Source organism: Mytilus edulis, chromosome 1 (assembly GCF_963676685.1).
Source record: "Mytilus edulis chromosome 1, xbMytEdul2.2, whole genome shotgun sequence".
Classification (NCBI taxonomy): Eukaryota; Metazoa; Mollusca; class Bivalvia; order Mytilida; family Mytilidae; genus Mytilus; species Mytilus edulis.
The window spans coordinates 28,866,849-28,894,800 of NC_092344.1; the positions used below are offsets into that span (position 1 = coordinate 28,866,849).

At 32.2% G+C, this 27,952-nt stretch overlaps 1 pseudogene; it reads left to right on the top strand.

Annotated features, from left to right (window-relative positions):
- The first annotated feature begins 291 nt into the window (after window positions 1–291).
- On the top strand, window positions 292–26,728 carry LOC139528962 (alpha-L-fucosidase-like; annotated as a pseudogene).
- Window positions 26,729–27,952: the final 1,224 nt, after the last annotated feature.

Here is a 27,952-nt window from a genome sequence, read left to right on the forward strand (position 1 = left end):
TATAGTTTTGATTAAACAATCAATTAGACTTTATATAATAGATATTGTACAATTTTTCAATTATTCATTTATATATTAAATGTTAGTTGTTATATCATTTGACATTAACCTGTAATAAAACACCTTGCACTCAGCCTTTGTTGTGCAACATGTAATCACATCAGCGAGACGATACTTATTATTTCTAAAACATATCGGTTTATACTTATATATAATAATCATCGTATCGTAACTGTGTATTCAGTATCTTGGTATAAATGTGAAGTTACATATTTTTATGTCTTTATAAGGTGATTGGAAAATGTCTGCCTACCGAATTTGTGTTTTGTGTTTGTTTGTCTGTGTTAATTCATTAAAATACGAACCAACATGGGATTCTTTAGATACAAGACCACTCCCACCGTGGTTTGATGAAGCTAAACTTGGTATATTCATTCATTGGGGTGTATTTTCTGTACCAGCTTTTATGGGTGCTGGTCTTTGGTGGTCATGGAAAGGTCAGCCATTGCCGGCTATTGTGGATTTCATGCGGAAAAACTACCGTCCAGGTTTTACCTATGCAGAATTTGCAGCTATGTTCACAACAGATTTTTTTGATCCAGAGGAATGGACTGAAATGTTTCAAGATTCTGGTGCAAGGTAAGAGTACAATTCATATCAAATTTGAAATTGATCTTATAAACTGTAAAGTGAAGATGTTGTGTATATCCACTTCGTTCATATAATGTTTGGTGAACAGATTTATCGAACAAAATAACTCCTGCTTCACGATGTTCCTCGATAAAGTTATAATACAAATACTTTATGTAATGGTCATGATAGTATAACAAAAGCACTGAGTATTTCAAATGCACGATAATATGTAAAACGCGTCTATACAGATTCGAGGTATAAGTTTGGGCGCATTTGTCATGATTTCGGACATCAATACTTTACACAAAATTCATGACAAAATGTTGTACAAACCAGGTTTTAATAGTTCAGCTTGGTTATCGATGATATTAGACAAGTTATATTCCGGAGGGTCCGTGTAACACTTATCAATTCAAAGTTTTAAAAAGTGTTTGACATTTTAGATTTTTGGAATTTTGATAAAAGTTTTAAAATATCAAAATTCAAAATTTCGTAAAAATATTGAAATTTAGAAATTTTAACCAAATGATTAACATATTTAAATTCTAAATATCGTTTTTAAATTTTTATAGTTTACATATTTGTTCAAACGTTAAAAATACAATACCTAACATGCAATTTTGATTATTTCACTTTTTGAAAGTTTGAGTTTTTAAATTTTTGATTAAGATATCAAAATTGGAAAAGGGGCGAAAAGAGGGGTACCTCGTAGAGTAAAACAGAAAATTAGAAATTAACTTAGATAATACAACGTGTATTGAACCATTGTATTGCTTAAAGTTCAGTAGAAAATGTATATACATACTCAACCTAACCATACTATTTGACCTACTAATGGTCAGTTTCTAATGATACTCCTAAAATATCGGTGCTGTGAAAACTAGCAAGTAAAATGGTCACTATCAGAGCCGTGCATCGTATTTCAAAATGAATTCTCTTCGTTTGAGAAAGATTTATTTTGTCATCCAATTTTTCACCGCTTACAACCAACTGCCTGTGATTTTATTGTATACATTAGATTTTAACGAGAGACATTTATGTATTACTGCAAAATTATTACACCAGGGTTTTCGATATCACAAACTAGTCAAAACATTTACTAAATTTTATCATCGGTATAAAGACATCATTCGTAAATATAGCTCAACATGCAGACTTCTAAATAAATACGTTCAGGTATTTCACATCCATTTTTTTATGGAAATATTCTTTATAAAGCACAAAGATGTCAGTATTCACCTCAGAAACTTACAAAACCTTTGAATAGACTTATTAAGAAGGGATATAATTACGATACTGTTGTCAAGTCATTAAAGATTGCATATTTTGGCGTTAATATTGAGTCACTGATAAGGTCTTTGCATCGGAACTAAACCCATTTATTCTAAAAACAGTTGGTGGCATGACACGGGTTATGTTCTTCTCATATATGTTATAATGGTATGATACTAAACCCCTAACGGGAAGGATTGTGCCTGATGTTCATATGATGCAATCAAAATCTTTCAGTCAGTTTTATTGAAGTACTGGAGCTGGCATGTCAGTTAACTGCTAGTAGTCTGTTGTTATTAATGTATTATTGTCATTTTGTTTATTTTCTTTGGTTACATCTTCTGACATCAGACTCGGACCTCTCTTGAACTGAATTTTAATGTGCGTATTGTTATGCGTTTACTTTTCTACATTGGTTAGAGGTATAGGGGGAGGGGTGAGATCTCACAAACATGTTTAACCTCGCCGCATTTTTGCGCCTGTCCCAAGTCAGGAGCCTTTGGCCTTTGTTAGTCTTGTATTATTTTAATTTTAGTTTCTTGTGTACAATTTGGAAATTAGTTTGGCGTTCATTATCACTGGACTAGTATATATTTGTTTAGGGGCCAGCTGAAGGACGCCTCCGGGTGCGGGAATTTCTCGCTACATTGAAGACCTGTTGGTGACCTTCTGCTGTTGTTTTTCATTTGGTCGGGTTGTTGTCTCTTTGACACATTCCCCATTTCCATTCTCAATTTTATTAACTTTTAAGTATCATGAAATTGAAATTGAGAATGGATACGTATCAGTATGTTTTTTTAAATATCAGTATGTTTTCATTTCATTTTGTTTCGTTTCGTTCCTCTTTTATTTCGTTTCGCAGTTTACAAGTATCCCTCTTTTCGCCCCTTTTCTATTTTTGATATCTTAATCAAAAATTAAAAACAATCAAACTTTCAAAACGGAAAAAATCAAAACAGCACGTTAGGTTTAGTATTTTAAAAGTTTGATAAAATTTCTAAACTATCAAATTTAAAAACGGTATTTAGAATTTTATTATTTTAATTATTTGGCTTAAATTTCAAAAATCTAAAAATGTCAAAACTTTTTAAAACTTTGAATTGATAAGTGTTACACGGACCTAGGAGAAATGATCAAAATGGACGTTAACAAAAGAGATAAGTTATCATTATTTTCAGGGCTGCATCACCTGTTTATAATTGTGTACATTTCTATTTAATACATCCTGGTATTTTTGTCTGTGTGTGTGTAGTCTAAAATAACATTAAATAATCCTTAAATGGATTTCTTTTCACACCAACCTGTCACAAAGACGAATAAACGAAAAACAATGAAACATATCAAATTCATCTCAAATCAGGATTATCTGTATTACAGAGGTCATAGCTTTCCCTGTTATTGAACTAGACTTGAGTTGAGTCTTGCAACAATTTAAACAAATGTAACGTATACAACAACTACAGTTTCTCTATGGTACAATGTTCTATACATTTAAAGCTCCGCTGTACCAAAGGGTGATACATTGCCATGACTTGGTTTTAAACGTCAGTTGTCTGTCAAGTTGACTTTAAAAACTATTCTCCTTTGAAACTACACGATCAATTAGAACTTTAAAAAAGCATCTTCCGAACATATGAAAGTCCCTACAATGAACTGGTTACCTAAATAACACAAAAAACCATTAACATTGCGTTTCATCTCCGCATCTAGTAAGTGTTCTACTACTAATATATCACTGCTTCTAACTACCTCCCTTACTACTATCAAAGAACTGGTTTATTAACTTTTGTAATAAAGCTTATGAAAATACTGGTATTAAACATTTTTGGAGTATTAAAAATTCTTTAGAGGTTTTAGATAAAATACATGCTTTTGATGGTCCTTATAATTCTGTTGACAGTTATGATTTTTCTACTCTGTACACTACACTTCCACACAATCTTATAAAGAAAAAGTTTATGTATTTGATAAATTGGTCTTTAGAAACATCTCATTGTAATTGTATTTGCTGTAACTCGTGTAAAGCCTTTTCTGTAACGAAAAAGGGAAGTATGCTAGATACACTTACTGGAAATATGAGGATATGATTGAAGCTTTTAATTTTCTGCTAGATAACATTTATGTACGTTTCGACGATAAAGTGTTTCGTCAGGTAGAAGGTATTCCCATGGGCACTAACTGTGCCCCTTTAATAGCAGATTTATTTCTATATTGCTATGAATCTCAGTTAATGACCAAACTCAGTAAAGACCCATCATTGTTGTATTTAGTTGATACATTCAACAATACCTACCGTTATCTGGATGGTATTTTTTCGTTAATTATACGTCCGAATTTTACCCAAAAGAACTAAATTTAACTAAATCTATCATAAAAAGCAGCAGTTGCCCTTTTCTGTATATAGACATTTTGATTTCTAACTGGACACTACAGACTAAAATTTACGACAAAAGAGACGATTTTTCATTTCCTATTGTTAATTTTCCATTTTTTGGACGGCGATGTGCCTTTGGCTCCATCATACGGTGTTTATATATCCCAACTCGTGTTCAGTATGGCCGTGGGTGTTCTGATGTCATAGCTTTTAACGAACGTAATCGATGCATCACTGGGAAATTATTGTGTCAGGGATTTCGATACCATAAATTACTGAAAACTTTTACTAAGTTCTTTCATAGATACAAAGATTTGATTAGTAAATTTAGCTGTACCTGTAGAAAACTTGGTATTTCACATCCTTAATTTTACGGTTGTGTTGTACTTAAAGCGAGGAAATCACTATGTGATCCGTATAAACTCATCGAACCTTTAAATAAATTTATAAGTAAGGGTTATCGTACCAATATTGTAATTAGATCTCTGAATATAAGTTACATTGGCACTAATATAGATTTGTCATTAACAAATTAACAAATTAAAACATAACTAAATTGTATCTTCTATTGAGGCGGGATGTATAGAGACACACACACGTTAATTTTTATCTCTAACAAAGTAGCTCCTCACTATCCTACTACCTGTCGATACATATATGTTTGGCATTACACAGTTCATGTCTTCTCTGACTGTTCATGACGTTAAAATACTAAATCATTGGGATGTGTGTGTTTTAGTTGATTTTTGTCTCTGGTGCATGATTTGTTATTATTAATTTTTTTTTGGCTTTTAACTAGCTGTCAGTAACTGAGAGTACTCTTGAATTGTACTTTCTTGTTAATTCGACCTGTTAATACTATTTGTAATACTTTTTTGTTATCTTATATTTATATGGATTTTGTCTATATATATACCAGCTTTGATTATTTGGAATATCTACTAATTTTCACTTCTTCATACTACATTTGTATGAACATCAATATTATTCTCCTTAAATCTGTAAAGGGAAGTTTTAGCTAGCTCTTATTTTATAGTTTTTTTACCTGTATATATTATGAAAACCTTTTTTTTTAAGTGATTATTTTCTAAGGGTTAACTATTTCGCAGTGGTGACTTGTCATGGCTTTGTTTGGACTTGTTTGTTTGCTTTTTGGCCTTGAATGTTTGTCCCTGATATTTTATTAACTATGTATTTACATTCAGGTATCGCAGATCAAATTTATTCGTTCATAGAGTGTTAATTTACGTTTTTTTTTATTGAGTTGGGCCTTCCAATTGATGTTTTATCGTGTGCTTTTCTATGTTGTGATGTTATACTATTGTTTCAGAAAAAGGGAGAAGGGTTGGTACCATTAAAACGTTTAATCCCGCTGAAAATGTTTGCACCTGTCCTAAGTCAGGAATCTAATGAACAGTAGTTGTCGTTTGTTTATGTAATTTATACGTGTTTCTCGTTTCTCGTTTTTTATATAGACTAGACAATTGGTTTTACTCTAGTAATTTTGGTGCCCTTTATAGCTTGTTGTTCGGTGTGAACCAAGGCTCCGTGTTGAAGGCCGTACATTGAACTATAATGGTTTACGTTTATAAATTGTTATTTGGATGGAGAGTTTTCTCATTGGCACTCACACCACATCTTCCTATATCTATGTACTGGAAATTTAAAGTAAAATATGTTTTTGGAATGTCAGGATCTACCTTCTTCTTTTTTTTTACAATCTTTTATCATTTTTTTTATATTTAAATTGTCTAACCATTTCCTATCTGATAAACTTGTAATGCCATTCCCCCTCTTAATATAAAGAAACAATCAATTGCAGTTTAATTCAATATCAACATATATACAAATGTAGAAAGTAAAAATTACTCATTTAAACGATAATTAAATCATATTTGTCTTTAATTATGTTGGAGTAGGTTATAATTTTGCTAATTTGAAAAGAAAAGTACTATAATACTTTTGGGTATCATTTAGTATGACAAAACAAATGTATACTTACAAAAACATAAAACATAATTATACATGTTCGAGTCCATGGTATTTGGATTTCCCATATGAATAATTTTAATCAAGAGGATATTTTGATTGCTCTGACGTATTATAGAAGTATCTTTTTGGAATCGAGGGAACACACTATAAACATATATCGGGATAACTTATGTAGATTATTAACATTCACTTGTCGTAGCAAGGGTGTTACAGAAAAGATACTATACCAGTGTCTCTCAGTCTTCGAAATGATATGCCAGACAAATAAGTTAAAGCATAATGCATCAATAGACGTCCTTCAAGACGTTTTGTTTTTGAATTATGTTTGTAAACCGTGTTTGTTTTGGAAATTATTGCAGATTACTGGTAAATTGAGATGCAGAGCAGTATGACGTTACCGTGCACCACAAATCATCCGGTCTGGATGGTATTTTAGTGTTTTCAATCCTTTGTATTCTCTGCTGTGCTTTGGTATAATAATGTTCGTATTTTCATAGTGTTAGACTTTTTGACATGTCATTGTCAGTTTGTGTTTTATTTATGTGTTTGAATATACCTGATATATTTCGCCTCCGTTTTGACAGATTTTGATTATGAAATCTGAGCTATAGAGTTTCAGGAAATCATATCATAACAAGTTATGGAGGTCATGAAATATATCAGAATATAAATAGCTCTAATTTTTACTCTGTCAATGCTTTGAAGATTTGAGGTGAATTTTTGTTACTTTCCATTTAGACAATTAATTGTTTGAATACATCACAAACTTTTTTCAAAACGTTTCTAAGTAGTTGGACTTAAAGACTTAAAACTCCACTGTGCTTTAAATAGTTTAAGTAGATTTAAATGTGTCGTTTCATCTTATTACAGATATGTTGTACTAGTAAGTAAACATCATGAAGGTTACACCAACTGGCCATCAAGTATTCATTCAACTGGAATTCGAAAGATACTGGTCCTAATAGAGATCTTGTTGGTAAGTTTTGTGATGCACTACCAATTAAACAATCAAAGTAAATGATTGAAATGTTTCAGCCCAGACCAGAACGCCATGTGGACAACACGTAAACCCTATAGTTCAAACTGGAATATAAAGTTCTTGATTCCTGTACACAAAAAAAACGATATCTAAATGCTGACCAGAAGGAAACAAACAGTACATGCCTCCTCGAAATAATGTTGTGAAAGTATTTAACAAACGTTTATCCATCATTGTTTAGATAATACACGAATTTGGTATACAATTTGAATAAGTTGAATAATGCATGGACAAAAACCACGAAATTATAATTTTGAAATTTATTTGGTGAAATTTTCAAAACTTCAAAAAAAAATTAATTTGGATGTTTAAAAACTTTGATAAGAATCCAAAAACTTAAAACATGAAAACTTTTTTAAAATTTTGAATGATAAGTACATGTTTTACACAGACCCAGATAACCGCATCATCGATTTATAGGGCTATATTTGCGTCATTTGGAAGTATTTTCTTTGTTAAACCAGCATTGCAGAAGATGACTTGATAAGGCCGTGTCAAACCAATCAACGTCAGTTCAAACATTATGACGTCACTGATATGTTCAGGTCAAACTTATTAAGGCTGGGTCAACGTATATGCCGTCACAAAGCCGTACTATGCATGTTGATCAAGTGCCTTTAAGAGTGTTTTATAGTAAACAGACAGTGGGAACCGATAAATTCGAATATTGACTCAATGTTACATTATTTACTTTTGTTATAGTTCGTCAACGATTTGGAAATGAATTGTATGTCGTTTGTTCATTAAGTTGGGAAAGTTCAACGGATATTTTGTGTTCAAATATCAATATATTATCCTTTCACAATAAATTGTGCGAAGTTCGATAATGATGCATTTCACTTCTACTATTCACGATTAATGGAAGTAATAAAGATATAAGCTTGTGCAATAGAAAGAAAGTATACAATGTAGATATTACAATTTCGAAATTTGTTTAAAGGTGAGTTAGCGGCTGCAATCAGGGCGAAAACACAGATGAAGTTTGGACTATATCACTCACTGTTTGAATGGTTCAACCCAGTATATTTGGATGACAAATATTCAAAATTTAAGAAACGCAACTTTGTCAAGGTATTATATTTATAAGCTGATTATAAACATTGTTTTGTCCCCACCGCAAAAATATTCCAAAGTGAGACTTATGCTTGTTGTTTCCGGTAGAGGCGGCAAAAGTTTTTCAAACCGTTTGAAAAAATAGGGTAAACGAGATGCATATATGGCAATGCAAAACTTTTTGGTAAGCATTGTTTCAGCATTGACGCATCTCATTTCGAGAGACATTATTTAGACTGTCTTCTCAATTATGATCTGTTGACTTTAAAACTTTTGCTTATTTTTATTGTTGTAGTTGAAGTTATTGAGTGTTTTTAAGAGGAAACTCTAAAATTCAATCAATTATAATTTGTGCACCCAATCATCATTTCTATATTACATACCAATGATAATAGTGTAACAGTGACCTTGAGTCATGGGTAATTTACCTTGAAATGCATCCTTTAAATAACCAGTTTGTAGTTAACATAGTTTAAAGTGGAAATCATTATTTTTTGTCCTTTGTCAAGCAAGCAATAATCTATCAATCATTGTTGTCATAATCTATTGACTTTGAATGTACTACATAATAAACATGTTACATATATGGAAAGCCAACATGTTCAAAATTCTTAATTCGTAAATTGTCAATTTGTAGCTTGTATCTTTGTAATTTAAACATTCTTAAATTATAAATTATCAATTTGTTACTTCTAACTATGTGTTTTCAAATTTTGATATTGGTTAATTGTCGATTTGTATGTTGATGTTTTGTAACTTGTAAAATGTCGATTCATGAAATGTCGACATATTAAATGTCATCGTTGTATTATGTTCACGATCGAAATTACAAAGATACACGTTACAAATTTACTATTTACGAGTTGATAATTTTGACCCCGTTGGCTTTCCATAGTTACATTTTTACAGTGCTGAAATTACTTATATTTAGTACTTATTTCCGACAAAATGTCTGGATAAAGGAACCAGGTAGGGTAATTTCATATCAATTCAATGATAACGTCAAAGAAGTAGAACATTTGTCAAGTGCAGTCTGCAGAGATGTGAATGTATCTAACGTATTTAATACTACGCTATGATTACCATCGGCACAAATTATCAAAGTCCTCAAATTCTAGATCGTAATCTTAGAGCATCGATGACCTCCTTTCACATCTTCATCATCCGATTGACTACATTTAATGATATCACAGCTTCATCATAATATTGGTTACATTAATAAAAATCACCAGTTCAGTAGTCAACACTTCGGTGTTGATATGAATATGACACCCCTTTTAAGCTAGGTTCACAATGCCGAATAGATCAACTCGATGGGGATCAATCCCGATTGTCCAAATTTCCACGACCAAGCTCAACCAAATTTTTGATCGGGCCTGTTTACGACTTCTACCCGACCACCATCCGACTGTACACGACCTTAGTTCGACCATTCACGACTCCTTAATGACTCCATCCCGACAACAAAATGAATACTTATTCGATAATTCTGATTAATTCACGATCTTTACACGATCTTTACTCGACTAGCTAGACAAAATCAACTATTCACGATCTCAGCCTGATCTCGACCAGACCAGATCGACCTGATCGTATATGGTTCGTAGGGATAATCGGGAATTAGTCGGGTATGCACATTTTTTTTTCTTTTTTATATTTAACATATTTTATTAATAATCACCTGTTACATCAACCCTCAGTTGCCCAGGGAACAACTAAGGGGGCCCCATTTTTACAGACTCATTTGTCGGGGAAAGCATACATTTTTAGTATAAAAACGTCCCAACTTTTTATTCCCTACGGCTTCGTAGTGGGTATTAAGTGTTACCCTTGTCCGTCCGTACGCACGTACGTCCCAACATGACCCCTTATAATGTAATATATGCTAGCTGGGGCATTATTGGTGTCACACGGACATATTCTCGGTTTATTTGGTTATATTCAGTAGAAGGTCCGAGTAAAATCACACATTTAAAACATCTACATAGAAATAAAGCACTTGGATTTGTGGGAAAGGTGGTAATAGCTCAGAGAGACAGGTCAATAGCTGTGACGGAGCTTGTAGAGTCCATAGAAGACGAAGAAGATGGTGTAGACATCAACAGGAGGTGAGGCAGTGACTGACACGACGACCCCAGTGTGGACAGTTTGTGATACTTTTTCTCAAACAGTTTACAACTTGACATATATTTTTCAAGAGATCAAGAGTGCATTTCATTCTAACCAAAGTTTGGTAAACGTTGTGTGCCGTTTGTTATAGTTTGTTAAACTTAACAGATGTAGAAACAAATGCATCGTTTGGTTAGAGGGGATTGAAATTTTGAGTAATTTTAGACAATGTTTTGAGTTATGACAAGCAAGATCACGTTTAGAAAATTGATTTAATGTTAAAGTTAGAAAGAAATGCATCGTTTGAACTAATAAACGATGAACAACAAACTGTAGACGTATTTGCAGCAAGTGTATAGTTTGTCAAAGTTTATGCAAACTTGTAAAAGTATGTTAGAAACAAATGATCAAAACGTGTGCTCGTTGAACAGTTTGTATCGTTACTGTTAGAAAGAATTCGCACCCAAAAATTAATATTTGTCTTTCGTCTCATTTTTGTGTGAAATTACGTCAAAAATTTCGAATGGAAAACAAATAGACTGTAAGATGATTTATAGTTGTTATTGATAATTGCTGTGTCATTTTGGTGTTCTGTGAAGAGCTGTCATTGGCAATTATACCATTTCTTTTTTTATGCTTCAAACATTTCTAGACAAACGGAAAATACGGACAGACAAAACAGAAAATAGCCCTTAAAACAGGTAAAATATAATTTTGATGTTCTTATAAACCAACTTTGAAAGATAACTTATTCATCAGCAGTCTAATACAATTATTGCACAATTACTTTGATATTAGAAAAATCCGCCGGTGCCAAAATTGCAGGATTTTCGTTCCTTCCGGAACATCTGAGATCATCCCAGGTTTTGTTTGGTTACGTGTTGCTAAGTTTTAGTTTTCTATGTGGACTGCTGTTTGTCTTCTCGTCGGTTAACGTTTTTCGCTATGGCTGTGTCGGTTTGTTTTCGACCTCTGAGTTTGATTGTTCCTTTGGTGTCTTTTGTGTCTCTTTTAAAATGTTACCTTTCCTTGCAAAATTAAAGACACGTACTGTGCATGGAGAGATTTTTGTACAGTTAAAAATAACGTTGCCAATATACTTTTGTGGAAGCATAGTTATGAGGGTTAATCAGATCTGCACACACTTTTAGAGAATCGTGTAGCAGTCATGTGTTCTTGTATATGGCCGAGTAGAGATCGAATAGCTGTCGAATGTGGTCGCGAAAGGATCGGGAATTGGTCAAGTTGGTCTGGAATAATATAAAAAAAACAAGTCGCAGTGATCTGGAAGCAATAGGGCATTGGTCGAGTTGATCGAGTACTGATTGGTAATTTCTTTGTATTCCGACCAAACTCGATCTTTTCACGATCCTTTCCCGATCAATTCGGCCGCTACTCGACGAATTATCGATCTCTTCTCGACTGACTTGCTTCTCGATCCTTACTCGAATGTTTTTGATATGTCAAAAACTCTCGGGTAGAAAGTCGAATCGATGACGAGCAAGGTAGACTCTCCCGAACATTCTTGTCGATTCAGTCAGACCAGTCTCCCGATCACGTAATTTGTCTTGGTTGGGCTTGATCGAGTTGGTCTGATCGGCAGTGTGAACCTAGCTAACTCAGTATACGGTAATCAGTATAAATAAAACAAAATCATTAGAAAGTTTGTGCAACGCACCAATGAACAGTATACAGAAGAAAAGGGTGATTCACTAAAATGGTCCTGTTTTTGAGATTTCAAACGTAAAATATATAATATGTCTCAAGTTCAACTTACTGTTGGTGATCGGTTCCTTTTTATTAATTAAACTCTTAAGATTAATTTTGTATTTAATGCTTAAAGTAGCACAATGCAAAGATTTTTTTACTTCCAATCTCCAACCCTCTAAAATGCTATTACTTTCGTAAGACTGCATATAAATTATGAAAAGAGGTATATATAGATAGATAAAAGAGTAATCTTTTAAATGAATGCAATATTTGTGTTATGCAATCATTATGCAATCAATTATTATACAATTAGTGGCAAAATCTTGGTCAGTTCACTTGAACGAATTTAGCTCTTTCATCTCTATAACTAAACAGAAAATTTAAACGAAATCTTGATCAACACAGCAGGAGCTACAAAAGAGTGTCTCAAATTATCTCTATAGTATTCCATTCTCTCATAAATATCATATTAGTTTAAACATCCTTACCACATAAAAGTTGATGATATTTGATTAGGTGAAAAATTTGATTTATACATTCTATCCAAAATCTGAGACACTCTTTTGTAGAGAATGGCTCTAGGAACAACATTTAATAAGTCAATCCTATCGGGCTATACATGAAGACGCTAATTTCAATTGAAAGATGATTTTTTTTTATAAAATATGTAGACACAGTTAACATTATAATTAATTACATAATTGTTGTATAATACTAACAACAAGTTTTCAACAAGTAAAGAACGATTTTCAGCTCTTATTATGCCACGGGCGACAGCAACAACTACAGTCGTATTGACAACCCCACCTGCACGTACATTTTTCACAAAAAATTTTACTCTGTCATCAAGTTTATCTCCCAACATCAGGGGCTTACCTCGATTTTTAGAAGGCAATTCCTTAATTTCAGATGCAATTCTCTGTTCAAAGTTTATCTTGATCTTCTTACGGTATTCTTCTCTCATACTCCTGATTGTTGTGTCCGACACCCGTTTTCCGAGATCACTTGATATATTTCTTGACGCTTTTGCCACACCAAAGTCATTTGCGATTTTTGCAAATTCGGCACGTTCTTTAGGCGTATATGATCCGTATTCTCCTCGTTTCCGTTTATCCGGTCTAGAAGGTGAAACTTTTGGGGAATCACTAAAACTTCGATCGCTTCATTTGCTGCCGTAATTGCTATTGCATCATCCTCGGAGGTTGCACGACTCGGGGAATGTAATCCTGGGGAGGATGGTTCATGTATTTTAGATCTTTTAATCCATTTTAAGATATACAGGTTTTTACTTCTTGTTACAATTTATGAATGATTAAATTTAAGTTCACAAAACTTAATTACAGCTCACTGTCACTATTAAATGCACTATTGATTTTTCCCAACGGCAAAAGTTAAGATTAGTTTTATCGAGTGTTGTCAATTATAAAGTGACATTAACATATTTTTTCTCAACTTAAAAAACACGAAATTAAATCCCCACGAATATACTGGTTTTGTGCTTATACAGTATTACATTAAACAAATTGTAAACATATTTAGTGTACATGGCGTTTGGTGTGAACGCGGTATTATTGATAAATTTTGATTATTTACCAAATCAAAAGGATGAAATCATTAGGTTTTTAAAATAATTTGTCCGTAAACTTTAAAAAGCAGGTAAGATAAAGGTTATTTAACTTGAAAAGTCAACCTATATATGCGGACACATCATGAAAAATGTATTCTTGTATCAATATTTCTATTTTGAATCTTGCTCCTTTAAAGATTTTTCGTCATTCTATAAAGCAAATATATTCAGTTTCTGATTTCCAAACGTAAAAGGCTTACAGTTTTCAAAGTAGACAATGCTAAAATGTTCACGGATATAAGCCAAAAAAACGAAACAATCCACCTTTATGCTGTCAAAAATTTCGACACAGGATTGGGCATATTTGCATTTAAATTTAAGGATACACTTTTCTGAAGTGTCAGTCTCGTTGAAATATCGTTCTGGAATAATTTCCAAAACATGCGATACAAGTGCAAACTAATAATGAATGTAATAAATATTATAATATAACTTAGTAAATTTGGCACGAAAAAACATCAAAATATTAAACAACTTTTTTATATTAACACCTACCCATAGTTTTTTGTTTTGTATTACGTTAAGTTTACTCAGGTTGATCCACTTCATCTTTATTTAAAGTATGAAAAACAATTGTGGAACTGGGATTATTTTCATGAAAATAGCCAACACATTAGGTATTAATTGATAGAAAATTAGGTACTGTAGACGGGAATTGGCAAAAAAGGATTGCACCACTAAATGGGCTTTTCTTCACCAATTTTTTTTTCAGTTATATAAACCCAAAAATGGAGTAAAGAAATAAGTTTAATTCTAGAAATGTGTTGTTCCTCAAAGGTGTACATCCTTACGGATCATGTATAAACCTATTGTAATGGCTGGTGTCATGATGAAGCAATATAGCTGCTATGGTAACTAGCAAAGTATCCGATTTTTTGGCATACATATATGTGTTACAGTGAATTTGTATAATCAGTGATTATGTCCATTCCTTTAGATTATATATAATCACTAAACTTTTCACAGATTATGTAAAATCACTATACAAAATGTCAGGGATTATACATTATATCTGAAATGATGATTTTTCATTTATTTATATAGAAATAATACAAAATTATATAATTTATTCTATAAAATCATTATAAACATAAATTGCAAAATCTAGATCACAATATATTAAAATGTTAGGAACAATATTCTGAATCATTAAGCACTATATATAAAATGTTAAGAACAATATGTTAAAAACAGTCCTCTATTCTTACAAACTGTGTTTTTTCACAAAGAACATGCACTGTGGATTAACACTTGGAACAATTTTGTCTTATGATCTTGGTAAACCATGATGGATATAAAATTATATTGTATTGCCATCACCTTAAAACATTGTCTACGTGAATTACATTCTTTGCTAACAATAATATGGTTTAACAAAAAGTCCAAAATGATAAAAAAAATTGTATACTAATTATAATGAGACGCTAATCGAAGAAATTTGTATGTGATAAAGAGTACTTTTATTTCAACCTGCACATGTAGTTTTTATTTCTTTTGCTATTCAAAACATATCTGGGTGTACACACAACAGTTTTGATTGAAAATAATGAGAAGAAATTCCAACAGAAATAATGTTCAACATAAAAGAGACATTGGACAAGCATATTGGGGGATTCTTAAATGTAGAAACCAGGAATGCAATTGTGTATTTTCGTTAGATGTGCGTTACGTCTAAAAAAGACTCATCAGTGACGCCCAAATACAAAAAGGTTAAAAAGGTCAAACATAGTACGAGATAAACAGGCATTTCAAAAAGTAAAACCCCCTTGGTGTGAATTTCTGTGGTCATGATCTTTACGTAGACTACTAATCGAAGATTAAGTTGTTTGTTTGAAAACAAACCTCCTTACTGCATTTATGTTAATTGAAAATATAAACATACGAGGACAGTTACGTGAATTCTTGCTAATGTCTCAGTTGATTGAGTTTATAATGGAAATAGGATTCGAGTAAAGTTTCAATTAATGTATTGCCTATCATATTATGCACTTCAGGTAAAAAAAAATAGACATTTGTATGGCAAATGTTTTGTTTGCTGTAAGTTTGATGATAGATTTCACTAAATGATATACCATTTTCAGACTAAGACTATGCCTGAGTTATATGAACTAGTGAATACATACAAACCTGAAATTATATGGTCGGATGGAGACTGGGAGGCTACTGATGCATACTGGAATTCCACCAATTTTCTGGCTTGGCTTTATAATGAAAGGTCAGTAATACCTGCAGTCGTTTCTACAAAATAATAGATACCAACAGGTAATATTCATAGTTAAAACATTGTTGTGACGTCATTCTTTTGTTTTACCTGTTCTTTATTTCAGTGATTGGACTCATTTACCCGTAAGAAACCATTATGCTACCTTTAACTGTCCAATATGTTTAAGAATAGCCCTCATCTTTCTACAAAATATTGGACAGCTAAAGGTAGCACAACTGATTCTTACAGGTAAATGATAGTTCAATCACTGAAATAAATACTAGTAATTCCCCCTTTTGTTTGCATCATGTAACAAAACTACAATCAAATAACAAATGACAATTTGATTAACAACATTTTATTAAAGTCACCTTCCAATAAAATAATTTTGTCACTCATCAAAACTTGAGAAATTAAATCAGTTTTAAATTGATTTTAACACTCCCAATGCTTATATTACAGTCATTTTTCTCATGTTTTTGAGTTGTTTCTGTAAGCGCTAATTCAATTGGTTTATTATGCTCGCTGTATGTCTTGTTTTTGTTGCTTTTATGAATTTCTTTTTTTTTCAAAATATTTATCCTCGTCCTTATTTGGTTATTAAAATAGACCTCTTGTGTTGCTCTTACTCGTCCTAACATCATGTTCAACTACAATTAAAATTAAAAAAAAACAATAACGTAGTGCTTCTAAAATGTGATGATCATGCCGCAATACAAGGACCATAAACAAGATCAACCTTATCCTGTGTACAAAGTGAGAATCTAGAACTTGCTTAATGTACTAGGGGTCTACAATAGTTTTTATAATATTTAGGTTTCGGCTATGATTTACAATTTATTTAAGTCTAATATTATTGCTTAAATATGAAGATAATGCAAAAAAAAACAATCGTGTGTCCGATTCGGACTTTGTTCGTACTTATTGTTTTATAAAATAAAAAAAAGGAAGACATTTTTCAAATGAAATCGGGGGACAAAATTATGTTTCGGTAATATTACTAAACACAAGGGACATCACTGTACAAATTAACGACAAAAGAGTGACACGACATTATAGACAGAAAAAGGGGGGTTTCTGCTGGTAGCGTTTAGGTAAACATAAAAACTCTTGAAAATTCCGATGAAAAACATAAAAATATATAACTGATTGCACCACGTTATCTCTTCATTTGTTCATATTCATTATATATTTGAAATATATCGACTGCGGTGCATTTGATATGGGTCATCGTTAACCTGTCTATATATGCTATTCTTTTTTTTTTCTGTTGTATTTATCTGTTTGTTGTTAACTTTTTCTCGCCCTGAACATGCATGAAATATTTGCCACTGAACGTTCAGCAACCGACAATCCATTTTGTTTCTCATTCACCTAGTACAAAATAAAACCCGAGAAGAAACAAAAAAATTAAACGAGAGGACTACATTTGAAAATATAATATATATAAAACTTGCCATTATTAGCTGCTATAACTGTATTCTCTTTGTAATTCACACTGAATTCGACTATATCTGAATAAATTCTGAATACACATTTGCCATAATTTGGTTTAAATCCAGTTTGAAACAGCACACTCACTAATACCGGCATCAGTCTTTTTGTTGTTTGCATTAGAAATATACTTCGATCACTTTATCCATTTTGAAACAAAAAACGCATGTACAGGTATAGACAGAAAATATGAGTGGATAATTATGAGTAGTCCTTGCGCACGCACGAATCATGATACGCATATCCTGTGTCTTATTTTTCATGTAGCGTTATATGTTGTTTACCTAGAGCTGTACATTCTTTTTGTCTATTGTTTACTTTGATATACTGTTTATTTGTTCAGTTTATTCAGTTGCTGATTTCCCTCTTACAAAAAGAACAAAATATTGTATTGCCATCATCTTAAAAAAGAAAATGCATTAATGTCGCCTCGTCGTTTTTGTCTATTAAATTGATATTGATTTTAAATGACATAAACATGCTACTACGTGGAACTATGGCTTAAATGGTTCCTAATTATGACAAATGTACTGCATGATAGCTGAGTGTCTTTGTTCGTTTTATACCAATCAAGATGTCAAAAACTGTTAAACAGACAAATACAATCAATTGGAAAATTAAATTTTATGCATTTTTAACTTGAATATTTAATTTTCGATTTGATCCAATAACGAAGACATTGAAATTGTGTAGTTTTAATCCATCACCGGACATGCACTTTTAACTTCAATGAAACAACTCAAAGAATATTTATATTATAAAAACATCAAACATTTTTAGAAAACAATTTTTAGAGCAAAATATATTTTGTTGAAGCTGTTGCTAGTTGTATGTTTTTACGAATAAGTATTTTTAATTTGCCATCATTTAATCAGGAGAACAATTTCAGAAAAAAAAACAGATGAATCTAATACTCACGTGTTGTTTTGTTTTCATTTTTCAAGTTTTACATATATCATAATTGTCACACCACACTAATAATAGCGTAATCATTTTTGTTTATTGGTTGGTACTTTGTTTCTTTAAACCTGTGTACATTATGTAGTACTATACATTTTGTTCATCATTTCCGTCCCTTTACAGTCCAGTGAAAGATACAGTGGTTACCAATGATAGATGGGGATTTGGAATTCCCTGTAAACACGGTGGATTTTTTACATGTATTGATCGATATAATCCAGGTATATACAATGTAAAATTTGTTATTTTTTATATAGTTTATTTTTATTTTATTTCTACCATTTTTGTTGTTGTTTGGCATGCTAAATAGTATTTGTGTTGCGGAGACGATTTGAATTTTGCAGCGGAAAAAACGTTCATATACAGTTCGACGATTTGGGACTTGGGAGTTTAACTATAATGTTATACCAAACCACATAGTTGACTCGAATGTTCGCTAATAACTACGTTTTGATACAATAGTTATACTATTACAATCATTTCATATTACAATTTCACAACATTGTTTTCGATGTTTACTTATGGAACGATAAAGCCGAACTGTTGTCGTCTGAACATTCACCAATCTAACCTGATTCCTAAAGATGATTAAAGTATTTTTTAAAATCGCCACAGATGCATTTGCAGACGACTATTATTTCAACTCTAACTGACTAGACTGACCCACTGAAGGTGTCATTAAATTAAGGAATTCCGTTCAGATCAACAATTAACTTTCTAATCTGTAAGAAATTCTTTGCAAATATTGTCTTTAACAATCTAGACGACAATGCAACTTTATTTCAACATAATTATATTAAAACTTACCGATGAAATTAAACTTGCAAACAAATATAAGTGTAATTAATACAAAATGATCTCTACTCTTTTTGACAATGTATAACTAAAAAAATATCAGACCAATAAAAACAAATAAATCCATTATCTCCCTATTGATTGCTCTAATGCAATCAAACAAAACAATTATTAAACTATATAAAACTGTCTCTGATCTTCGTTAGAATTATCAAATCTAAATTTATTTCAAAATAATTAACTGTCAAGCTTAAAATGGAACTATATGTCCACACTACATTAATGATTTATCACTGTCATTCTTGGCTCTTTCGATGTCTAACGGACACAATTTTGTTATAGGTCTTATTTTTACAGTTTGTCCAAGTGAAACTTTCGCAACACAAACATGCACATCTTTTCCGGGAAAAGTATTTGATATGTCCAACAAACATGTTGTCCTAGTTCGTGATCGCGTTTCACAATTAGCAATGTGACCCAATTTTTGAGTGGTAATATAATCGGATACCAAACATCAAACGATAGAAAATCACCGTAATCTAACCGTCCATCACATCTGAATATTCCATTTTAATCAATTTGCGGTGGTAATCCTAGTAATATGCTGGATTTTCGGTAAATCTTTACTTTTTATAAGATCGTTATATTCGTCTGAAAATGACTCCCTGTGTGCATTTTTTTTTTATTATTTTCAGTTCGGCATCTGTATATTCGACTGTTGATAAACTTCCTAGGTGACGTTGTTCTTGCTTAAGTCTGTAATTACCAATAGATCTGTACACATACGCTTGTACACAAAGTAGTCCTATAAAACTTGACTTACTTACGGGATCTAAACGCCAAATCTAATCACTATTGAGAATACTTTCAGTGTCGCACAGTAAGTCAATGTTTCACTTGTTTTTTTTTTAGAACTTTATCAAGTACGTTGTCTAACTGAATGCTAGTTTATGGCTATTGCGTTTCTTCTTTTTATGTAAATTCCGGTTTATTCCACCAAATTAAGTCCGACTGTAATTGTTTAATTTTCCTAACTCTATATACTAAATCTGCCAGGTTCGAAGAGCGAATTTCTCCGATTTGATTCGCAACAAACGACTTGTACTCTCTACTCCTGCCTCTAATCTAATACAAAACGTTCATACTGTCTGACCAAAATGTCATGTTATCCACAGGCACTTCTAATGCAAGATTATCTGAAAGTGCTTGTCTTAATCCAAAAAACTGCGGTCATCAATTAGATCGTGGATTGCTGAATGAAGTTAACGGACTAACTTTATTTTCGCCGCTATTAATCTTGTAGATAGACTTCCACTCTTTAACTCGTGTCTAGCATATATGAATGAATCATAAGCCTCATGAGAAGCGTCGCTGAATGTATGAAGACTCGTGGAGACCATTTCATCATCTAACTGCAAACATCTCGGTAATTTTTATACAAGTACACGGAACCACTCTCTAAATTTTCAACAAGTACTTCGTCTAACTGTTCGTCCCAATTTATTCCTGTTGTTCAACTCTCTTGTATTATTAGTTTTCCTCTTAATGTGTACATTGCAATACATCTCAATAATACGAATAACGTACCACATTTGCTTAGAATAATTCGTTTAGTGAATTTGAAATCATCTGCTAGTTTGTTAGTTTTAAACGTGAATATGTCATTGTCTGACTGTCATATTACTCCTAGAATTTTCACTGACGGTCAATATCCCTCATCAAGATCGACTTGTGACGGGCGATCTTCTTCGACATAGTAAATATGACTTTGAATTCAGAAGCAATTTGAGTGCATACATCCCTGCTTTTGCCCATAAATGTTAAAGCTGATTATAAAGTTCGACGACTTGTAAATCGTTATCCATACTGTCGTCCATGTACGTAGAATTAAGAACTGTTTCGGCAGCTCGCGCATATGAATCCTCCATCATGTCAGCATGCTTTCAGGAAACAAGCGGAGTTTTAAATGAAGACGAATTTACTCCAAAAACAACATTATTGAATTCATACTTCTCTAGTACCTGTTCAATTTTGATTGCGCGCTATAAAAATCTGTTAAACGGTTTGTCGCCTGGTGCAATTTTAATTATCATATTCATTTCGGCGATGTCACAACTGGGTGCTTTCTGAATCGTAACAGTATATCAAATAAATCGCACTTTTAACTTTTGGTCCTTGATGAATAGTGTCATTTACCGAAACCCCCATTAACTTTGCAGACGCATCAAATACAATGCTCGTTTTTTTTGTAATTTCCTTGTGCAGTTATATTACCAGAAAATGCGACAACTACCATTTTCCTACAACAGTCTCCTCCTTTGTCGACACTTTGCGAACATATCCTTTTTCAATATATTCCTCTATTGTTTGTATATAAACTTTTGTAATACTCGTGTCTTTGTTTAAGTTTTTTTCGGTGTTTTCTAATCTACTCAATGCCATGTTGTAATTATTCGGTAACAAAGGTGTGTCGTCCTTCCGCGGTACTTTAACTTCGTAGTGTCCATCCTTAAATTCCAAAGATAGCATTACCTTAGACAACGCCTTTTTCTCATCACGGTTTAGAAAAACGTTTTCTCTTGGTGTTTTTACATTTTCATTTTCCCAAAACAACCTTACTATGCAATCAGAATCATTTCGATTCTCCTGTCCACGACCAAAATATGCCCTGTAAAATAGTGCATGTCTGCTCCTGTACGCTTTTTGGATCTCCGATGCATGTCCAACTTAACGGCTTTAGTCTAGCAATTTATTATCCAGGCTTACCACGTATATCTCTCGAAGAATAATGTACGTCATACTAGAACAGCCCGATTCACATATCAACGGTAGTTTTCTGTCCTTGATTCGGAAATTTAATCTCTGCAAGATGGTCATAGTCAACTGGTTGTGAACATCCGGTTACACGATAAGTAGTGAATGCGACTATGTTGGCGTCTATCTGTCCAGGTTGACTTTAATGTCTAACCTCGACTGGCATAGTTTCGAATGTTTCAATCATTCGAAACTCATTAAACACATTAACTGCCACTTTCTGACCTTGTCCTTGAAGTCCCAGTGTTGCGGCAACATCAGCGTTGATATATGTTTACGTACTTGCGTCATCAAGTAGTGCATCAATGTTTACGATACGGTTTCCATTTTTAAATATAACGGTAAATGTTCGAAGCGTAACATAGTTTGATTTTTCTCGCGGCCGATCATTGTACGATCCTTACTCCCCCTCAATAGCGGCGGCTGTTTCTTCCTTCTTTTCAGTAACATAGTTCTGTTTTGTTTTCAATTCAGTTCTCACTTGAACTTTTGACTCACTAAACGATTGTGTATCCCTATGTAAAAGTATGGTGCGCACTTGCAGACTCCATGATGACCGTTACAACACTTGTACAAATGTTTTGTCGATTCCCCGTTTTTATTTTGGGATTCTTCAAAACAATGTTCTAAATCCATCCCTACGATTCCCTTTACAGTTCCGCTGTGAATTGCTACTAGTGTTCGCCCTTAATCCATGATGCTATGGTTTGAAACACTGACTCCTGTAAATACCACTCCTGCAGACAGTCAACTGGTTTTCGAATATCCAACGATGATACCTCGCCAACATCGATTCTGTCTTCTTTCGGTGTAATTTCTTGTTCAAAGGTTTAAAGTTTTCAAGTTCTTCGATATACAATCTTATTTGTCTTCGTTGTTCTCTATACTTTCTTTCTAAACGCTCCTTTGCGGCATCGTCAGCAACTGCTTAATGTCCTTAATTTTCTATAACTTGCAAATCACTTCCTTTCACATATTATCTCAGTTGTAATAACTTATACTCCTTTGTTGTCATTGTTTGGTCACACTAGTAACCCGCAAAATACAAACGAAAATATTGAATTGTGGGTAACGATTCTGTAAAGGGATTATTGTGCTGTCACGCACCGTGACGTATAAAAATTCGTGCAATAAATGAACATGTATTCTGTTTATATGAGATAATTTTTAGTCTGCGATAACGATATGTAGGTTGATTTAAGATTATTGATGATTTCTTAGCGCTAAATAAGTCTTCTTGTTATTATACTATTATGCTATTCGCTGATAAGTGAGACCCCACCCAGCACTATATGTACAATTTGTTATTATAAGCAATACCCGGTGTAATTTTCAAAATATATATGGTGTACACGTATTAATTACTGAAGAAAATGTTTTAACCAGCAATTTCAACGTCAACGCAAAGATACATTTTATTAATCAATAAACGGTCTCCAGAAGTTTTCTTGAATAATGACTATTGTTTGTGTGTAGTTTTGTATGTTGATTTGTCTATAATGCTGTTCCCTTTAACTATTTCTTTTCAGTTTGTTTCTTTTTACATTTGCATCTTAAATTGTCTTTTTGTTGCAACATATTTTTTTTAATTTTTGCATAAAATGTTCATGTGGAAATTGAAATGTCTAAATCTAGAGAAAGACAAATACTGATGTTAATTTTATATTTATTCAAAGTACGTTTCTTTGAAACAATTTTGGAAGTATATTTAGAGAACTTTGGATTATTTAACGTGGAAATATTATCAAGATAACGGTAGGTATTGTTGAATTTGTCAACAACATGTAATAATGTCGTGTTTCAATAACATATTATGATGCTGTATGCTGATGTTATTATGATGTGATGTATTAATGATCTGAATGACTATAAAACCATTGCATGGTCAGATGTCGTATTTTGAAAGCATAAGAATAACAATAATCAATACATTTCAAAAGTTATTATGTGGTTTTGTTTATTTAATTGCTAAGGCAAGCTACAGAAACACAAATGGGAGAACGCCATGACAATAGACAGAGGTTACTGGGCATACCGCATAAATGCTAGGCTTGAAGATTTCCTTACAATAGAAGATCTGTTATCACAGTTGATTTCTACTGTCAGGTAACTACGTTTTTGATCAATGTCATAAGAAATGATCCTACACATTGTTGTCAGCTATGATTCCATATTAAAGACATCATCTACTGTTAACGTTGTCAAACTTTCACTGAATTCGGGGAAACTCGAACATAGGCGTGTTTCATGCACATGCTAGACCTTCCCGAGCACAATTTAATTCACATGTTGTTTTATTCTCATTTATCTGTTGAATGGAGGTTTTTTTTGTCTTCAATTACATTTTTGTCAAGTATGAGATAACATCTATAATTGATGTGAGTAAAAGAAATTGTTAAATGGTTATTATATGGATATGTGTTTGCTTGATTTGATTAACATGATAAAGAATATAAAACTAAGCAAATATATTATTTACGAATTGAAGGATCATATAATTTATTGTAAAATAACAACAACTTGATCAGTTTTTGGCTGCTTATTTGTCATGCCAATTAAAACAAATTCCTCATACAAATAACATAAATTGCCAACAATGAGTAAAAAAGAGATTTGTTTAGTTTTGAAAATTAATACAATAAATGAATTGAATAATTGCATGATTAAATTGTATCAATACATCAATGTTATTGATAACAGTTCATTGAAGTGACAGAAAAGTCTTTAAATTCAGGAAATAGCTCCAGGAACAATGTTTATTCCTTTTTTTTTTCCTTTTCAAGTTTGATTAATTTAAGCTAATATATGCACTTGGTTTTATTGCAGTCACATAGTCTGTCTAACACTGACAGCACTAATGTCAAACAAAAGAAGAAAGTAGGAACATTTTTCTTTGTAGGATACTCAAATGAAAGTGAATCTCACTGTAATAATACGGTTACCAATTTTCAATTGCCATATCAAGTGTTTGTTTTATGGACGTTTGAATATTTTAAAATGTTTATAATTGCTCTAAATGCTGACGTATTTAATATATTATATATGATTATTAATGTATGTAACATAACATTACGTTTCCAATGTTTGCATTAAGCTGTGGAGGTAATATGTTGATGAATGTTGGTCCAACCAAATAGAAAAAATAAGTCCTATTTATGAAGAAAGACTTCGTCAGATGGGACAATGGCTGCGTGTAAATGGAGATGGAATATATGGAACCAGACCATGGGTTCATCAGAATGACACTGTAGTTAAAAATGTGTGGTATGTGAAATTTCATTACTAAAGTACAATTAACCATGTACAATTGATTTATTTGATCAAAACAATTGTTTATGAAGATATAATGGATCTAAAGCAAAGTTTAAAGTAATTTTGTAGTGTTTGAGTTGAGCGTTATATAATGTTGTTAAGGCAAGTGATTGTTTTACTCCATACCGAAGTCGGGGGCAAACATTCGAGCCCATAGGCGTGCTTTTCCCGGCGATTGCCATCAATGTATTAGTTTCTGATTAAAACAGATTAACTTGGAATGAGAAAAGGTAAGATATCAGTATTTGTTAAATAGCTGTATTTATTTAGCATTTGCACATTTCATTTATTTCAATATTAGTTGGCTACAAATCTGAGTCGTGATCTATTTGTTTCAAATGTATTGCACAATTTACACGTTTAACTTTAATATCATGACCATTGACGATGACCCACTGATGCTTATTCAATGATACTAAGTGTGCAGTGTCATTTTAACAAAGACTGACTTGCACCGCCTTTGTATCTTGGTTGATTGATCATGACACGTTTGCAGAACGTACATGTCAAAGTTTGAGTTGAGTACAGTTTAAAGGGAACCACTTAAGATAGGTAAATGGTAGCTGAAATTTAGTTTTCCTAGCATTTGCTTCGCACATTGCCATGAAATTAATTGGTATTGCATCTTAAGTCTCTTTACGTGAGTTTGCAGGTTATGCATAGTACAATACTTTAACAGTTTGATATTATTCCCTCCAAAATAATACGTAATCTATCAAGATGAACTCTCATGTACATAGTTAATTGCAGTTAATCAACTAATCTGCTAGCAGTGTTATGTGCTGATCAACCTTAGTAAAGATATCAATGATGGTAGCAGTTAAGGGACAAACACAACTTCACATTTTTAAATGTCGTGTTTATGATTTTTTTATTCTTATAAATTGAAGTAGCATACAATACTGAATATTACTTTGCTAGGTATACAATGAAGAAGGCGGTAACAGCAACTGATGTTTTTGCGATACTGCTGGAATGGCCAGACAATAACTTGTTAAAACTTGGAGCTCCCATAATATCAGAGGACACAACTGTCAGCATGTTGGGATATCCTAAAACGTTAACTTGGACAGCTGGAATTGGTGGGAAAGGAATCACTATACAGATACCATACATGTCTGTGAAAACTATGCCATGTCAATGGGCATGGACATTTAAAATGACAGGATTACAGAATTAAACATGATTGTGTTATAGATCTATACTATTGCTTTGGAGTTTTTTTTTTAAAGATTCTTACATACTTTTCAAAGTTAAACGAGGAACATCAAAAAGAGTTATGTAAGTATAAGATCCTGGCTGGATCATTATAATCTCAAAATTATAATAACTAAACAACATATTTTGGTGTGACTTTCAAATATATTCATTTTTTCTATCAAAATGTATATACAAGAAAGGCAGGAACTTACACACATCATACACCCGTGTCCCTATATCGTACCTTTGCAAAGCTTTTTGTTATTATGTTTGGAAAATACTCATACAAATACATTATAAATACCAATTACCTGCATTATAGAATGTTGAAAAATTAATATGTACAAAATTGACATTGTTTATGTTTTAAAAGACATAACAAATTCCAAATTACTCTAGAAAACTATTAATATATAAAACACAACTTTGTATTTGAATGTCTGTATGTTTGTTGATAAATAATGCAGATTGATACATTCCGATTTTTTAATCTTTTTAGAAGATGAACCACGGTTGTGTATGTCGAAATGTCAGTATATTGTTGTCGTTGATACTATGATAAAAGCATGAATTTAACGGATATTTGATCTTTTTTATTTCATTACTTTTGATCTTCAATCTATATATGATTGTTTGTAATCAAATTTGACAGAATTCAGAAGAGGACAAAGGGTGTATTTTTCTTAAATGTTAATGAATTCAAAAAAAAGTTATCATTGACAAACCATTCATCTTTGACTGACCCTTGCTACAAATAGACATAGTTACGTATGTTACTCAAACTCTAATGCTGATCATTCAATTGGGTCTTTTGATCAACTTTTGATTAAGTGTGCCTTGAAAATAAAGGTTTGATTTCCATAATGTAAATTTAGTGATTTATAAAGTAGATTTTCTTTATGAACCTTTTTCACATTTCACTAAATCAAACTTAGTGGTATCCTGTTGTTGTTGTTTTATTTTGTCAATATTATGAAAAATACGTAATAATAATGTTCCGTTTAATATTATTGCAAGCCGTTACATTACTACTGAATGTTATCGTGTAACAGTAATTTATCATGATTAGTGATATTCTATACAACATCTGTTACTAGGAAGAATGACCAATACCAGCATGTATGTGTAAATAGAGTTTAAAACATGTTTAATATCATTGTTACGTTAATAATGTGCATGCATATTTCTATGTTCAAGTGATATTTATATAATGCCATTACAAGAGTTAAACTGCTTTAAAATTCCCTCCATATAACAAAAGTTGCATGCATCTGGAAGTACATAATTAAAAAAGGGACAACACAATGATTTTTGTGGATTTATGGTTATAAAATTACCACACGTTGTTATTGATAAAGTATACAT